Source organism: Augochlora pura, chromosome 1, assembly GCF_028453695.1.
Source record: "Augochlora pura isolate Apur16 chromosome 1, APUR_v2.2.1, whole genome shotgun sequence".
In the NCBI taxonomy this organism is placed as follows: Eukaryota; Metazoa; Arthropoda; class Insecta; order Hymenoptera; family Halictidae; genus Augochlora; species Augochlora pura.
In genome coordinates, this window is record NC_135772.1 from 9813810 (window position 1) to 9831909 (window position 18100).

At 39.7% G+C, this 18100-nt stretch overlaps 1 protein-coding gene across 3 annotated transcripts in view; it reads right to left on the bottom strand.

Moving 5' to 3' along the window:
- Positions 1–18100, bottom strand: part of LOC144467529 (uncharacterized) — a 153085-nt gene that overhangs the window by 45918 nt on the left and 89067 nt on the right. The gene's annotated exons all lie outside the window — the stretch shown is intronic.

Sequence of the window (18100 nt, forward strand, 5' to 3'; positions counted from 1 at the left end):
CAGACAGGGACCAGTCACTATAAAAGCACCCACACCCCCGCGACTGCAACCCGAACTGTTCCCAAATAAAAATGAAAATATAGCCCATGTAATGTATGGATTACAAAAGGACCGATACCCGACGTTTCCCATCGTCAATATTTGTGGTACTTTGTCCTGGAAAACTGAAAACGAAATTCAACCATGCGCAAATTGTTCCTTCGTCCCATATATTCATCGGCGTGGCACGCCTTCTAACCCCCGGCGTGTATCCCTTTTCACTCCGATTGCTCTAATTTCGTTTAATTAATTCTTACGGTATCGCTTCTTGAGCAAGTATCGTTTTGTTTTCTAGGGAAAAAATATGTTTTACTATTCTACACGCGCAACCTCGTTATTTATCATTTTTGTTTCGGTATTACTCAAATCATATTTTTTTTTTTTGTTAAAGGTTTTTCGATTTGCAGCAACGGCTGCTTTCTATAACAAATAACAATATATCGTATAAAAAAATCTCTAAAGATTTATGAAACATGCAGTCGAGATTTTAACGTTTTATATATACGGGATCGGATAATGAAGGAAACAAATTTTTTCACCAATTACTGGTATCTTGGATTTTTTCGAACAGTATGAAATCGAACACCGGCGCAGATAGAAATTCTCGTGTAAGCCGGATCTGCCGGATCTGAAACTTAAGTATCGCAGATAGCGTTTCTCGAATAATTGCGCGATTTCCAAATTCATTCGAACGTATATTTTCGTTTTTATGTTATTTTTGTTCCAAGGTGATCCAGAACGTGAAATATTTGCAAATACATTTTCTTCGTAGCAAGAATTTTTCATTAAACTGCAAATAGCGATCGCCGTATTCGCGTGACGAGTATACTCGCCGTCGCATTTAACAAGTACAAGAATATAAATTTACCAGAAACTTGAAGAATAATTCGAAGACAAACATTTACCATATCGCAGCCTCCATTCATTCAAGCATTAACTTGTTTACCTACCCTTTAGCAATGTAGGACGTTTGAATGCGTCGATGCAATTACGGAAATCGTCAGCGAAATGTGCATTGACTATGCCACCGCTGGGTCGAACATTGTAGTGTCACCCCTTCGCACTTCGGTAGACGCGGTACATACCGTTGACCTCTGCGCAGCATAGGGAATACGTAACATTTTACATAAAATACAAGTCTGCGATTGTTTCGTAGCATTGGTTCTCACGTTCTCCTATTACCATTCGGAATAGATACATCGATTACATCGATTTCGAGTAATATTAAAATTACGAAATTGTGAAAATCGTATATGTTACAAAACAACGATCATTATTGCGATACTCGATTGCAATTAATATTTTATGTGCATTCTTTTAGCTTTCCTAATGGCTTCCAGTCTTCTTGGCATAGATTAAACCAGTCTTTGAGTTGTTTCTTTTGATATTTCTTGCCACTCTTCTAAAATTACTCTTTGTAGGTCCGATTTCTTAGATATTTTTCTTTTTCTTACTTCTATATCCAACAGGTGCCATAAACTCTCCATTGGATTAATATCCGAGGACTGTGGAGGTGTAATTAATTGTTTAGGGGCATTGCATAGTATCCATTCTCGTGTTTTTATTGCTGTATGTTTTGGATCCTTGTCTTACTGAAAGTGGTAATTTCCAGTCAGGCTCAATTTAGCCGCACTTTCTTCTAAATTGTCCTGCAACACCTCGATGAACTTTGTTCCATTCATTATCCCATCGATGAATGTAATGTTTCCAACACCACTGTACACCACACAGCCCCGTATCATTACGTTTCCTCCGCCGTGTTTCACGGTTGGTCTAATATTCTTTTGTTGAAGCTCAGTATTGGGTTTTCTCCAAACAAATCTCTTCCCATCTGACCCAAAAATATTAAATTTAGACTCATCCGAAAAGATAACACGTTTCCAAAATTCAATGGGCTTATTTACGTACGTTTTAGAGAAAGCTAGACGCATTTCTCTATTTATATTATTAATATATGATTTTTCTCTTGCAGTTCTGCCATATATTTCAGCAGAGTGCAAAATATTTCGTACCGTTTGAGAGCTTATATTCTTTCCTGAAGTTGACGCGATATCGTTGCATAAAGTTTGAGCACTTAAAAATGGATTTTTTGTAGCCTCTTTAATTATACTCCGACGCTCACTAACTGTGATTATCCTTGGCCGACCTGTTCGTGGCTTATTTTCTGTGGTTTTCGTTCTCTCATATTTTTTAACAATGCTCTGCACTGTTTTTAAAGTTAAATTCAGTTCTTTTCCAATTCTTCTATAACTTTCCCCACGTTTTCGAAGGAACATGACACGAACTCGCACCGATATTGGTATTTCACTTTTCTTCGCTGCCATGATGCTTGTACAGAGTTCAAAGATGCACTAGAGACACAGCACAGGCCAATGCTACTATATAAACAAACAGTTGTTTACGTTTCGGTCAGTATTACTATTAGGTCGTTCGGAAAGTCGTTTCGTTTTTTTCTTGGTGGAAATGAAACACAATAGATTACTAAACAAAATCTATTGCAAAGAATCGAACAAAATTTTTAGCAAACAAGACTTACTACATCAGTTGTTCAATTATATAATGATTATGCAGCTTAAGCGTGAAGTTGGCTGCGAAAAAATTAGGTCTTTTCTTGGGAAAAACGAAATTACTTTCCTAACATCCCAATAGAATACATGTGTGCTTCTTAAAACTTAGCAGTCGAATTATAAGTGTACGAATACTTTTTTCCCTGTTAAATATTTGCATTTCTTGCATTACTTTTTTGTTATGCGTTCATAAAAATTCTTCATATGCACATTATCTTTGTACATAGTAGACTATTAATCGAAATAGTTATTGTTTGTGTGCCATTTGTTTGGGTAAAGTTATTGCAAAAAAACTGGGTGGACGAATACTTTTTTGATTCACTGTAATTTCTCTTCACTTCCAAATTTACAGCGAATTGTAACTTTTACGGGCGACGAGTATACTCGTCGTGCCACAGGACATCGCAATTTCTTCACGACGAGTATACTCGTCGGAAACAGGTAATTGTTTAAGTGTCAATAAGATTAAGTAGCGGGAAGAAAAGGGGAGAGGTCGGTTGTGTCGTGGTCGATAGAGGATGAAATGTGTGAGAGCACGGGGTCAGAGAACGAATTAGAAGAATTTCGCCATAAAAACCAGTTTTCGAAGGAGGGCGGGGGTTGGCTGGTAGAGTACCATGGAATATCGGTGTCGGTGATATTGTACGGTACCCGATATTAAAATGCCGGTGATTGATGTGTGTACCGTGCTGAGCGGTGCCGCGTTACGATACACACCATAGCATTGGGGCCAGCCAATGGGAAATCCCACCCTACACACCTTACTAAAATACGAGGCCGTCATAACGGGGTGATATTGCATCTTCGAACGGCCTACGAATTCCCCGCTTCTTTGTGATCCATCGAAGAGTAGCCAAAAGTTTTTCGTGGTCAGAGAAGAGAAGAGAAAAAAAAAGAGACGAACAAGAAGGACGATCGGTATTTATATGTGCGTAAATCATCCGGCCATTGTGGGACACCCGGCATCTTTCGCCGTACTGTAGGGGAGGCGAGCAGTAAATCTTCAAACTATACTTCTTCTTTTTTTTCTTTCTTTATTCCACGGAACACCGGAACAGGTTTATATTTTCATTGCGACGGCTCGATTTTCATTAGCACTTTTTCGAAATCCAAAAAATTTCAAATTTCAAATTTCAAATTAATTAAAAAGACATTTCATAACAAGATAGAATCAAAGCAATAATTTCCACCAAAAGGATGGACCCATAACAAGTTTCTTTCATAGTTATACTGGCAATAATTAATAAATAAAAATATTATATTGATTTTTAAAGCGTTGATTGACCAGAATGAAGAGTCGACTAAATACAGTTTGGCACGGAACGTGTTAATGATGCCTCGGTCACCACCCGAGTATAAATGGTTAAATCTTTTATGTTTTTCGTTACCGCTGTACGTATGTTATTCTACACAGATTAAGATAATCGGTGGAATGCGTTTGGTTAATAAATAAATGTATATCAATATAATCCCGTGGCATTTATATAAAGCTATAACGGTTTTCAATAACAGCTTTCAAAATGTTGACAAAAATTGGATCTTTTTGTAAACGAAACCAAAGAATATGGATTTAGTAAACATAAGTACAATGCATCGGTGCAGTTCATAGATACAGTAAATATAAGTGCAGCAGTATCAACTATTTACAATAAATGTAAACAGAAAAATTAAAATGTGATCGAATTATTTACAGGTACAATACGCGCCACGGAACAAATTAATCTCCATTTATACGGACCATTTCCGAATCATCGATTAACACATTCAATGAACGGCTCGATAGAAAGTTACAAAGTATGCGTGCATGCCTGTTGCGAGAGATGCAGCGGCCATCCGAATGCTTGAACACTAAAAGCGACATTCGAGGCAAACTGCCAGGGAGCATCGCGTTATCATCAGCTGTTACCTGGCCGGCCATTAGCGATAAATTGACAGGCAAACACGGAATTGATTTTAGCACCGCAAAACTCGGTTTCTGCGGTGTCTCGCCACCCACACTTAACCGTTTGGCGTTTGGGTATCCGCGCGCAGAAAGGGCTCGAAATCTCGGCGTAATAAATCGATGTAAACGCCGCCGACGACAGAAACAAGAACGGGAGACAAATCATCCCAACGGGGCTAAGCGATTCGATCGGGCCAAAAAAATAATACCGCCGATCGACTGTTATCAAAACAGTGTTTGTCAATGAAACGAAAATATTGCGAGAGTCCGCGGACTAACGGTTCAGTTACAGGGAAAGCTCTGACAAACCTTCGATTATCCACGCGCCGTTTGGTAATAGAAACTGCCTTGCAGTCTGTCCAAAATAAAACACAACAAATGTTTAATCGGACTTTGTGACATGTGTCGTATTTATTCAATGCACTGCGGGTAGTCACCGTAATGAAAGCGTATCGCATAGATGTTAAATTTTTGAAAAGCACATTTATGACGGTGACTTTGTATCGTATTAAAAAGTACGAATATTTCCTGGTTTCGGTTACAATTAAATATTGTTCCTATTTTGTTAATATTTAACCGTTTGCCCTACCATATATTTCAAAGCTGGGTTGGTTAGTACTTCATCAGTTTTTATACTTAGAAGACTGAGACAATTTTTGTCTTCTCGAATTTTATTTACATTCTTGGAATTTCATAACTGAAGAATCAACTTTTATATCGATTTAGAAATTAATAAATACGTACACATTCACCACGAATCTGAATTGTCTTAATGGATGGAACTAATCTTCCGAGGAAACGCAAACGATTAGAAGGTAAGATTTCTCATTTTAGGTTAGAAGTAAAATTTATCAATATCGGAGACCGTCAAAACGTATCAAATTCGAATCATATAATAAGAAATGTCGGATTATTCCAAGAGAAAAATTGTTTTTTTTTTTTCTATTAAATGAATATTTTATTAAACAAAATATGCATCATTTGATTGAACACACTTCGAAAAAGTTTTTGCCTTTAGTGTTTCGATAGAAAAATTGTATAAAAGATCCTTGGAGTTTGTGAGAGACAAGTAGAACGACATTTAACGTGACATAACCTAATATTTGACAATATATTTGTTTGGTAAATGTCTAAAGAAACCAACAAGTTTTATCTTTTGCTACTCTTATAAATGTCCTTCTTGATCCAGCAAACAAGGAACGGACCAGCATTCCGGTTCGCAGTTGTATTCCTAGTATTATCAGGTTGGAATGTCGCTATAATAAATGGTGGAATCATCCCCCTCTCCCAGAACAGCGCGGTACAAACAATCCCCGACCGCGATTCACCCTTATATTGTTACCCGAACAAAGAGTCGCGCCATGGATGACTCGTGCTATGTGCTTTATGGTAACCACCCCTTATCCACTATTCCACTTCTCTTCCGAGTCGCCGCAGAAAACGTAGCTATCTAAAAGTTCAACTCAAACATTGTAATTTCCATTGTCATATGTTGTTCTCGGGATATGTAATTCCCGAAACAGAATCTTTTTAACCCTTTTAGCACCGAGCGAAAGGAGCGTGCCTAAGCGACGAATACCGGGCCGAATCGACGAATTTGCAGAGGTTTGCAAAAATGCTTGTGAAAACCAAAGTAGGAGTGATATTTATAAAATTGAAAAAGCAGCATATTGCGAAATAAATGGAGAATAAAACGATATCAATTGTGTTTCGATATTTGTTGAAAATCATAAGAATAACATAAATATAAGACATCATGAAAATCGTACAAAGTGATTTCTCTTTTTCATACCGGAATTGCACATAAAAAAACGTCGTTTGGTCATAGCTTTATACATATCATGTAGTATGATGTATAGACATCGCATTTTGCAATCATTTGCAATGAGATAGCTGATATCAGGGAAACCATCCCGTGTCGACGGATATCCGAGGGATATCCCGTGTCCCGTTTCTATTAGATTGCTAAGAAATTAATGTCGGTTTTCGAACTTTCGAACTTTGACGCATGTTTTGGGATAACAATTCACTTTTTTCTGTTTACTTTCCAATGTCATCTTACAGTGCAGATGTCGTGCTGCATGCCGATAGGTATGCTTTTGTTTGTACCGTTAATTTGTGCTCACTTGAAGTTATTGACTTCGTAATGGATACCAAGCAAGTTCGTGTAATATTCGTTTGAAGAATTTATCAATTCCAGAACAACAGAATTTTCCGCTACTGGAATTAACAAACTGTCAATTTGTTGGCAAAAATGTGTAGATTGTAATGGATCTTATTTTAATTAAAAAAACTTATTCCGATTTGTGATATGTCGATTGAAAGATATAGTTTGGAAACCGACATTATTTTCTTACCAACCTAATACCTCATCACTCTAACGTCTACAGACCCTCGGCACTAATCAGCATAAGATATAACAAAGAGTTAACTCTAATAAACATTTTGTTACTTATATGGATATATCGTCGTTGGTATTTTTGGCAAGTGCAGAGAGTTAAACTAGATTCCGATATATTGTACTTTTCTTCGTAGGTTTGAATTTTGGATCCCTGCGTCTATGTTAACTCAGGTATAAACTCAAACGCTATGAAATGGATCAAAGTAACCTATTTGAATCTACTAGCGTTACGATTATTGGAAACGGAGACCAATTTTTGTGACAATATATTAAATTAACGATAATTGGAAACACTCCTGTCCATAATTATCCAGAACTTATAAATATCTGAATATTGTTTACTATCCCGTAAACTTAACTTCATTCTTGAATATTACAAGCAATATATTGATTTGCAATATTGCTTTAACCCCTTGCAGTCGCAGCAATTTTAAGTGGAAATCTAAAATATTTGTTTAGGCTTGCAGTGTTGCCAATTTATATAACTTGGAGCATTTTATATATTATGAAATTGCATATTTTGACTCGTGCAACAGTTAAGAGCTCTTAACAATTTTCTAAATATAAATAAACATGATAAATATTATTTTGAAACGTGGCATGATCATTTTTATCGGTGCCTTAGAATCGCCACTCGATCGCAAAGGGTTAATTGCTGAAGTGACTATTGGACGAGAATGTATAGTCAGAAATAAATATTAAACTGACATCAGCAATGAACAGTCCAAAATAAATATCAACGGAAATGGAAGAAAAATTACGAGTAAGAGTGAAAGCTGTTCAAGTATCGCCGTGTTCGGTTACCAAGTTACGAGAAAACCTCGCTAATGGAGGAGTGAAAGTGTCATAAAACGATATTAAAGAAGCACGAAAATTTTCGGTCGCGTAATGGTTGACGTTCAGATACGTTCGGCGCCGCTTTGAAGTGTAAAACGCGATCTAGTTGGCCAGTCACTAATTTGCTACCTTTCCCTATGATAGCTTTGTGGAATGCTATAAAAGTCTAAACAAATTCTAACAAATTGCAACTTCTGGAAATAATTTTTTAGTTATTGTCTAAAAAAATAAAGTTTAAAGTCATTTCGTTTTACAAGGCTTCTCACTGTATATATTTTATATTTTGCAACGTAGCCTGGTGGTGCACCATCGAGACGAATTCAATGATTTATGACACTGTGACTTTTAAAAACTATGATGATCTCCAAGACATGACAAGAAATTATTTCGTGGGGAGGAAAAAGACATCATGGCATAAAAGATAGCAATTTTAAATGATCTCTGTCAGGTATTAACCCTTTGCACTCGAAGCCAATCCAACTGTAAATTCGAAATCATTTTCTTGGCTCATAGCATTTCCATTCTATATTACAAAGTGAAACTTTTATGCGTATAATATTGATTCTTGTGACTCGTATCAACAGTTTCACTGTTCAACGATTTTTTAAATCTAAATTTTGTTGGTATAAAAATGTAAAGGGTTAATCGTAACATTTCGCGTGTAACATGACAGTCAAAGCTGTCGTAACCCCTTGCACTATAATAACGAGTCAGATTCGTGACAAAGATTTCATACAACAATTGCCAAATATGAATATTGTTTCTTGTAAATCGAAATTAAATTGAATTCTTTAGTTATCAAAGTCTGGAAACGGTAATAAATAAAGACAATACAAGAAAGAGAAATTATCTGGCCCTATTAACCCTTTCGCTCCAAACGACGGATATATCCGTCATCCATATGAAAACTCGCGGAGCCGAACGCCGGATATATCCGACATACCGGTAAAATCACGGTCTAATTTTTGGATAGCACAGCCTCTTGCGACTGATGCGTGAATGTTTTGACGAGTCAAATAAACGACACACCACTCAAATTATATTCGTTATACCCGCATTTTTCTATTACTATTGTGTTACATGCCATAAAGGGATAGAAAATCGAAAGTACTAAGTTTAGGATAAAGAATTTCAGTGAAGCTTCGTATTGGTACGTCCACCTGCTGTCTAAAAATATCCTCTCATTTCTTATAAGTATTATAAGTTACTATCATTTCAATAAAGTGTTTAGGTTGTGCCCTTCACAAAATGGCATCAAGAGAATTGCAACTGGCGTGCAACTTGTATAGATTGAGAATTGATTTGGATAGCAATGTGCACACTTTCGTCGGGAGGACACGTTCAGGAGTGGCGCAACGGCGGACTGATTCGCCGTAGCGAAAGGGTTAAGGATAATATTAAGGATAGATAAGTGCTAACCAATGCAGCGTAAAAGGAGTTGTAGTGCAAGGGGTTAAGTACTTGTCTATTCGCAAATTTCCGATAACTAAGTTCTTCGATTGGAAAGTGACCTTCACCCCCTGCAACTTCTAATCCCGATCTCCCCTACCGCGTAGTCGATTGAACCTCACCCGAAGTGTTACACAAAACCATTGTATTCCTCAAGACACCAAAACAACTAGCATCGTCCAGCTCGCGGAAAACGGGGAATTTCGTGCACGTTTTCGGGGCAAATTGACCGCAAGGTTGTCGGCGCGCGAAAGTAAAGTCGTCCCAGGAGATTTATCCGGCGGCGATCTCGGTCGGCGCGGTATCGCGATGTTTTCCGTCTTCCCTCCGCTTCATAACTTCCTTTCAGTCGCGGCGGCGGCAGCAAAAGGAGGAGGAGGAGGAGGGGGAGGAGGTCGGTGATTTTTTGATTAAACCAGCGTGCTATTTGCAGTCGACTACGAGGAGAAGTACGCGGCGTAGCACTGAGATATAATGTAGCCGTGGGGAAGCGGTGTGAGTGCGAGAGGCGGCCGTGTGCCCCACGGGTGACAAACGTTCCTTTCCTCGTGGCTGGTGGTAGCGCGCGCGTTTTTGCGCCGCGCGGAGCGGAGCAGAGCGGATCGGAGCGGAGCGGAGCGACGGGATAGTGGTCGCGCGTACGTGCGCAGCCTGTGTGCCCTGGCAATATGGAAGATCATACGTCATGCAGAAGCCCGAGGAGGAGAAACGGGAGGGTGGGACCACGTACACTCTGGTTGTCGTTTGTTTGCACACAAAGGCGACGCGCTGTTGCGGGGCGGGGGCAGCACGCTGGAGCTGGCTGGAGCGGGCTCGGGCGGCCACGGTCGCGAACGCGAGAGGGAGACGCAGCCCGGAGCCGAAAGGGGATGAAGAGGGAGGGAGGGAGGGGGGGAGGGGGTGGCTCAGCTCTCGGTACACACGCGAAGCGTAATCTGTGTGCACGCGAGCGCGGCCAGCACACCCACACGAACGGAGATTGAATTCCAGCAAACGGCGATATAACGCCGTCGGAAACGAATAAGCCAAATAAAATAAATACTAAGGGCTTTCAGCGTGTACCGGCGGTCACGATTCCGTATGTACGCGTACACGCGGTCCCCGCGTTTATTTGCACGCGAGCCCCGTGACTTTATGTGCGAGCCCGCGGAGTGATATACACGTTGCGGAGGCTCGCGCGTGTGGGTGCGTTATTGCCGAGCGTGCGGCTTATTAATCTGACGCTAAAGCGATAAAGCGGCTGCCCACGCGACAGCTACGATAGTACTTCATACGAGTACGACGACACTCTCTCGCGCCCCGATCTCTCTGGCCCATCCACCGCCGTTCAGCGCCGCGCCGCGCCGCGCCGCGAAACACGGCTAACGATTCCCCCCACATTATCGCCGCTCTAAGATCGCGGCTACTCTTCCGCGCGGACACGGAATCCCCCGGAGTCCGGCTATTCGTAACCAGGCCACCTTCGAAAAAATGCAGGTGCAGGTTGTTGCTTCCTGGAATCGTGGAAATTCGTATGCCGATTTTAACCGCATAGCTGCGTCAATGTACAGGGTGTCCCGGAAAGCGTAACACAACCGAACCGGGGGTGATTCTACATGAAAAGAGAAGAAAATATTTTGATACAACATTTTTTTCATCCGGCGCTCCGTTTTCGTGATAATCGACTTCAAAGTTCCTTCAACTTGTTCAAGTGATTGTTTGTAGTACTACAGATTGCTTGTAGAAGTATATGGCGAGGCTGCCTTAAGTGAGAGAAGTTGCCGTGATTGGTTTCACAAGTTTAAGAACGGTGAATTTGACGTCGAAGACAAAGAACGTAGCGGAAGGCCGAAAGTGTACGAAGACGCGGAGTTGCAAACATTATTCGATGAAGATACGTGCCAAACGCAAGGCGCACTTGCACTTATATTAGGAGTGACACAACTCGCAATTTCACATCGCTTAAAATCATTGGGAATGATTCAAAAACAAGAAAACTGGGTTCCATATGAACTGAAACCCAGAAACGTTGAACGTCGATTTTTCACATGTGATATGCTGCTTGCCAGGCATAAACGAAAGGGTTGTTTGCATCGCATAGTCACTGGTGACGAAAAATGGATCCAGTACGATAACCCAAAGAAGAAGAAATCATGGGAACCACCTGGCCGTGCTTCAACATCGACAGCCAAGCCGAACATTCATGGAAAAAAGCTCATGTTGTGTATTTGGTGGGATCAGCTTGGTGTCGTGTATTATAAATTGCTCAAACCGAATGAAACCATTATTGGGGCTCTCCACCGAACACAATTGATGAGATTGAGCCGAGTACTCAAGGAAAAACGTGCCCACTGCTACTCCAGACACGACAAAGTTATTCTTCTGCATGATAATGCTCGTCCACATGTTGCAGCGCCGGTCAAAACCTACCCGGAAACACTTAATTGGGAAGTTTTAAGCCACCCGCCGTATTCACCAGACATTACTTCTTCTGATTACTACCTGTTTCGATCGATGGCGCATGGCCTGTCTGAGCAACACTTCACATCATATGAAGATACAAAAAATTGGATCGATTTGTAAATAGCTTCAAAAGATGAAGCATTGTTCCAACACGGTATTTGTATGCTGCCAAAAAGATGGGAAAAAGTAGTGGCTAGCGATGGTCAATACTTCGAATAAAACATTGCGTACCGTTCTTTCACAATAAATTTTTTATAAAAAAACGGCGAAAACTTATTTATACTCCTAATATAATAATTATATCATAAATATTGTTTATCTATATTAATCGACCATGAATAGTACGAAGATTGTTTCACTTATTCCCAGTTATTGCAAACTTATCATAAATAAGTTTGAAATTTCAACAACAAAGGGTTCGTGTAAAGGATCGTCAGTGACGAGTAAAACGAACGGGATAAACGTTGTAAATACTAGAAAACGATTCGAACGTCTCTTTCATATCCAACATTCTCTTTTCCAGGCGCGCCGCGGGCCAGCGTCGCGGCGTGGTAGATTATCGATAACGAACAGCGAAATCTCTGGCGAAAGTGTTGACAGCGCGATAGCATTAAACAGATTCACGTGTCGCCATAAACGGGACGTTTGTAAATCGCGCTCTAAGCGGGGAAAAGGAATAGAATCGAGGAAACTGAATTGGCCCGAATCCCCCAGCCGCGCGTTATCGTGCGGGCACGCGCGTGCTCAGGATTTGTGTGCGAGCGCGAACGAGTCGTCGTCTACAAGAATTTGTTGCCCCTCGAAAGTATTTAAATTACATTCCCGGCCGCATTCCAACGTTTCAATTCTTTAAATCTGCCTCGAGAAAATCTTAGAAAATCACCGATACATCTACGACTGTAACGACGCGTTTCTAAACAGTTATTATTTATTTCATGCAATAGACTCTATTGCATTCAATTTGTTCTTACTGGATAACATGTGGCAAATATTTTTGTTATTGCATTTCTTAAAGTGTGTACTTATATTTCTTGTATTTCGTACATTTCTGAAAATTTAATTTATAAAATTTTATTAAACTAATTATTTAATAAATCTAATATATGAATTAAATTCATTTCTAAAAAAAACTAGATATCAATAAAACTGAATTACTTATCACATCCAATTCTATATTTATAATTGAAATGATACAAAAAAAAATTATATAAAATTAACTCTTTCATTTTCGAGATAAGTAATATCTTTATTTATATTTAAATTAATCCTGATACAAAAGGTACAGATTAATTTCACTTTTATATAATTAAAATTAATCCTTTCCAATAGTTAAATTAAAATTTATTCTTAATTAAATACTAAAACTTTAAAATTATTCAATAATTTTTTATGTAATTAAATTTTTATCAACAAATATATATATACATATATATCTCAAGTTAAAAATGTTATTTTATGGGATAATCATGAAGGAGAAGTAAAATAGAACGATCTTTAACTATATTAAGAAAGAACAGTTTTAATGCGTATATATTTTTGAAATTCGAAAGTATGTTTCATTTTCGATGCATGCGAGAGAGCTTCTGTTGCAAGGAATTCGAATGAAAAGAACGTTCATTCAACAGTCGAGTGAAAACAAGTTTAGAAATTGATGTACGGTTTTAAAACGTCATGTATAGACAAAAATATTTGTGATTGGCTTGAACCAATACCGAAAGTATTACAGATGAGAAATATAGTTTTGTTCAATAAGCACACGTGTGTCCCAAGTCAAGTTACTTTCCACGTCTGCCAATAACCTTAATCACCGTACGAATCATCAATCACTCCATATATGGATTGAAACAGCGAATTAAATACAATATTAAGCTATACAAAGTGTAAGCTAAAACTTATTAATAGATGCTTAGTCAAGATCGGCTAGTCTCCTAGTTTAACCCTTTCGTTACGACTGCCGGACATATGCGGCATCCATATAACCACATGTATGTACGTGTGTCGAATATACCCGACATATATTAATTTATATATGTACATTTATTTGTAGTTATCTATGTATTTTTATTTATAATAGTAGCGAAGTCTACAAATATACAAATAATTAAGTATGTATAAAATATACTCTTTTTCATGTTTCTCATATTATACAACGAAACGGTAGTAAAAGCAGCTCTTAAAAAAATGTACATATAAGAGAATCCCAAGTTGTACGATTCATGATGCGGTGCTCCGTTCAGTAAAGTTGCTCCAGTGAACCGGACCACCGTAACGAAAGGGTTAAAGTAAGATAACGTTATACTTATTGAATAAGACATATTGAATTTTTTGTACGAAAATAAAAGGAATCGAAAAATCTAATCTGCCTTATTCGATAAAGATAAAGTTAATTATAGCCGAGAACAAACCGCAGGCACAGCAATTGGTCATCCCATGGTAACCGGCTTCGCTATCCTGTATAGCAATAAAGCCATCTATCGAGCACCGACGGGGGTCGGAAGTAGGTAAGAGATGCGTCAGATTCGAGGGGGAAAAAAAATCGGTCGCATGAAATGGGTTCCTGGGAAGAGAACGAATCCGAGCGTAGAATCGTTCGAGAGGATCTGTCAGGGTGTGAAAAGCGCGGCGAGGAAACTAAATCAGTGGGAATCCCCAGTAGCCGCTTACGGGTCGCGTATGTGCGTAGATTTAACCAGGCACAGCGAGAACAAGAGAGCGAGAAAGAGAGACAGAGAGGGCGGGTGGGAGGAGGGTGCTGGCTGGTTGCATGCTTCCGCGTTATCATTTCGAAAATCTCTAAACAGCTCCCATCCTCCCTCGAAAGCCAGCCCCTATCCGTCAGCGCTATCTCCTGCCGCCTTGCGGCTGCTCGAAAACCAGGATTGTTTTGCATCCATCCACTTTTCCGTCCTTTTCCTTTCCACGCGCGGGTCCGCGAAGGGCAGGAGGCGGGACGCGGATGGTCCCCGGGGCTCGGTCCCTCTGGCGAGTTTAAAGAAAATCGGTGAAAATTTAAAGCGCTTACCCTCGTGGGGGTTCCACGGTGGTCAGGGAATCGCGGAGAGGGATGGCTGACTGTTATCGGAATGCTTATCGTGTGTGAGGGGCTTACGTGGATTGTGCTCGGGCAACCACACTGTTACGATGTTTCGCACACCGTCAGGATACTACCAAATATACTCTCACCCAATCGCCGACAACTATGACCCACCACCCCCGTCCCACCCCCGTGACACCGTCACTGCCCCTGCTTACGAGCTGCCGACAAATAGTCAACGTATCGTGATTATGCTATGTTTGCAACAGTCGCCCCCCCCCCCCCCCCACCCACCTTTCGCGGGCCCATCTGCGTTGATCCCGAAACCCCCCTTCGCGAGCACGGGGGTGAAAGATGACGCGCGTTTTACGCGGATCGCGGAACAACGTAGTTAAACGATACTGCGCAATGTCAATATCAAATCTCGGCCGCTGAATTCGGAGAATTGTCTCGGATGTTTGCGCTTTATTGGGAGCACGATTCTACCGGGTTTGTATTATCCCTCGGCGCGTGATCACCGGGTTTAATGATACGCGTCGTTAGAAACGTAATTCAACCCCGTTGAAGAGAGCGCGCGAGTTCGATCTGACAGCAGGTGCGCGTGCGGAGACTTTTCAGGATTGATTGGGAGCGTGGCATCGCGTGGCTGCTGCCATTTAGATATTTAGTAAACATGTGTTCATAGAGCAGATTGCGGATCTTTATGCGAAATAAAGATCGCATGCAGCATTTGCAGGACGAAGGTGTGAAAATAAGTTTCTTTCTTCTTTTTAAACAATATATCCACGCGAGCTTCAGTCCTAGGTAATGTTCACAAACTTGTACATCTTGAGTCTTCTTGTTAAAATTAGTATATAGTAATATAACGTAATAGTATAATATTACTTAGGGTATTCACCAAACTGTCTTCAGGAGTTAACACGAGTTTAGCTTATTTCGATAATTGTTATCGCGATACAAACCAGTAAGAAAATATCGCAGAGAAGCATAATCGGATTTATTTAAACCACGTGCAATTTCATCGTTATATGATGTTATATGTTTCATCGAAACATTGTTATATTATTAGGATTTATGCAAGAGAGGATCACAGGAAGAAATTATTTTGACTGGCTTGGTAGTTCTAATATTAAGCCTCTGCACTCGAGCAGTGACTCTGAGACACCAGTAATGTTGTCCTATCAGGTCCTAAGATAATTTTTATACTATACTTTATAAACTTAAAAGATTATTAAATAGAGAAGCTGTTGTATGAGCCACGAGAATCAATGTCGCGTACATAAAAGTGCACATTGTTGCGCAGTATGAAAATACCATGAGCCAGAAAAATTATTTCAGATTTACAGTTAACCCTTTGCGGTCGAATGGCGACTCTAAGGTGCCGCCAAAAATGATCATGCAGCGTTTCAAAATAATTTCTATCAAATTTAATTATATTCAACAAATTGTTAAGAGCTGTTCACTGTTGCACAAGTCGTAAAATTCAATTCCATAATGAATAAAATGTATCAGGTTATAGTTTTTCCATTTGATATAAGTCTGAACAAATATTTTGGATTTTCAGTTGAAATGGCTCCGACTGCAAAGGGTTAAAATAGCTTCGAGAACGAAGAGTTAACAGTATCACAGCATTTCGGTCTGCTTGAAACTGTTGTTACAGCGTCCTTCGATCTCCGTGATGCCTTTTACCGTTTCATATCGTACGAATTCAATTGCGTGACATAATATTGGGTTGTTCGGAAAGTTCGTGCCGATTTTCGGTAGGTAGCGTGAGAGGCCTGACTGAATATATCACAATTATTGAAAACAAATGACATGTGTACATATCCTAAAAGAGATAACTTCAGCCATATTTGGAAAAAAGTTTGGTTACGATTCGTTCATTTTTAGCAGTTCTGTACGGCTTAGAATATGGTGGCAAATAAAGTGCATTATAGGCATTTAATGCTTTTCTTTTTCCGAAAGGGCAAAAATGCCACACAAGCGGCAAATAAGATATGCGCTGTTTATGGCGAGGATGCTGTAGCCGAAAGAATTGTGCGGAAGTGGTTTGCTCGGTTTAAAGCTGGAAATTTCGACCTTGAAGATCAAGAACGCCCAGGTAGGCCGTCCACCACAGACGAAGATATGATTGGAACAGAAATCGAGAATAAGCCTTTACCAAATAATGAAACAATAGATTCGGCAAAGTATTGCTCTCAATTAGATAAATTGAAGACATCAATTAAACAAAAACGTCCAGAAATTGTGAATCGGAAGGGTGTCGTGTTTCATCAGGACAATGCGCGACCTCGTGCGTCTTTGAGAACTCGGTAAAAATTGTTGGAGTTTGGTTGGGATGTTTTACCCTATCCACTGTATTCGCCAGACCTTGCGCCTTCGGAATTCCACCTTTTCCGATCATTACAAAATTCCCTTAATGGAAAAAATTTCAACTCTTTGGTTGAGATATAAACCCATTTGGACAAATTTTTTGCCGAAAAACCTGAGAGGTTCTGGAAGGACGGAATTCTCAAGTTGCATGAAAGATGGAGAAAGGTTGTGGAACAGAATGCTACCTATATAATTTAATAAATGTATACTCATATTTAAATGAGCTGCGTTTTAATTGTCCTAAAAAATCGACACAAACTTTCCGGACAACCCAATATCTGGGTCGCGGACTTTTACGAAAACGTGTTGCAGTAGACGCGAGCAAAATCGAAATTGACATCTCCATTCCCTAATCGCCGTCATGTTTTCCGGGATTTGTATTTCGAAAATTCTCTATGCGTGCTCGATGCCGATGTTTCTTTCGAAAATTAAATAGGCCAGACGGCGCAGAATACAGAGCCGACAACAAAAAACACATTGTTACGTAGCTTTAACTAGCGGAGATGCAGCTACCCGCGGCGGTGGTAGACGCGTTTTATTCGCGACGCGCGCTGCCGATACGCCTGATAACGAGTTAAAAAAACTCGCCGAAAAAATGCAGGTTATACAGGAAATAGATATTGAAACGTGTATTTGCTGAAAAAGGAAAGTAGACCGGATATTGAAATATGTTTTCACGAGACTGTTTTCGATCAATGCGGTTTAGTCTTGACTGAACAAAATAAATCAGCAGGCGAACACCAAAATAGTTTTCTGTGTCTGAGGACGCGCATGTAAACGTTGCTATCGTCAGTGATGAAATGGAAAACGTTGTTTACAGGTATATTGTACATTTGTAAAAATTGAGATATTACGTGTATAGGTTAGTTTTCGACGTAATTACTTTCGTGGAAACACCAAATACTTTTACTTATTGCAATTTCTAAGAAATTAAAAATGTACGAGTATTCGCGTAAGAAATCCTTTAACACTAATCGCGTGTAAATTAATTCTGTATGAATAAATTTAACGAATGA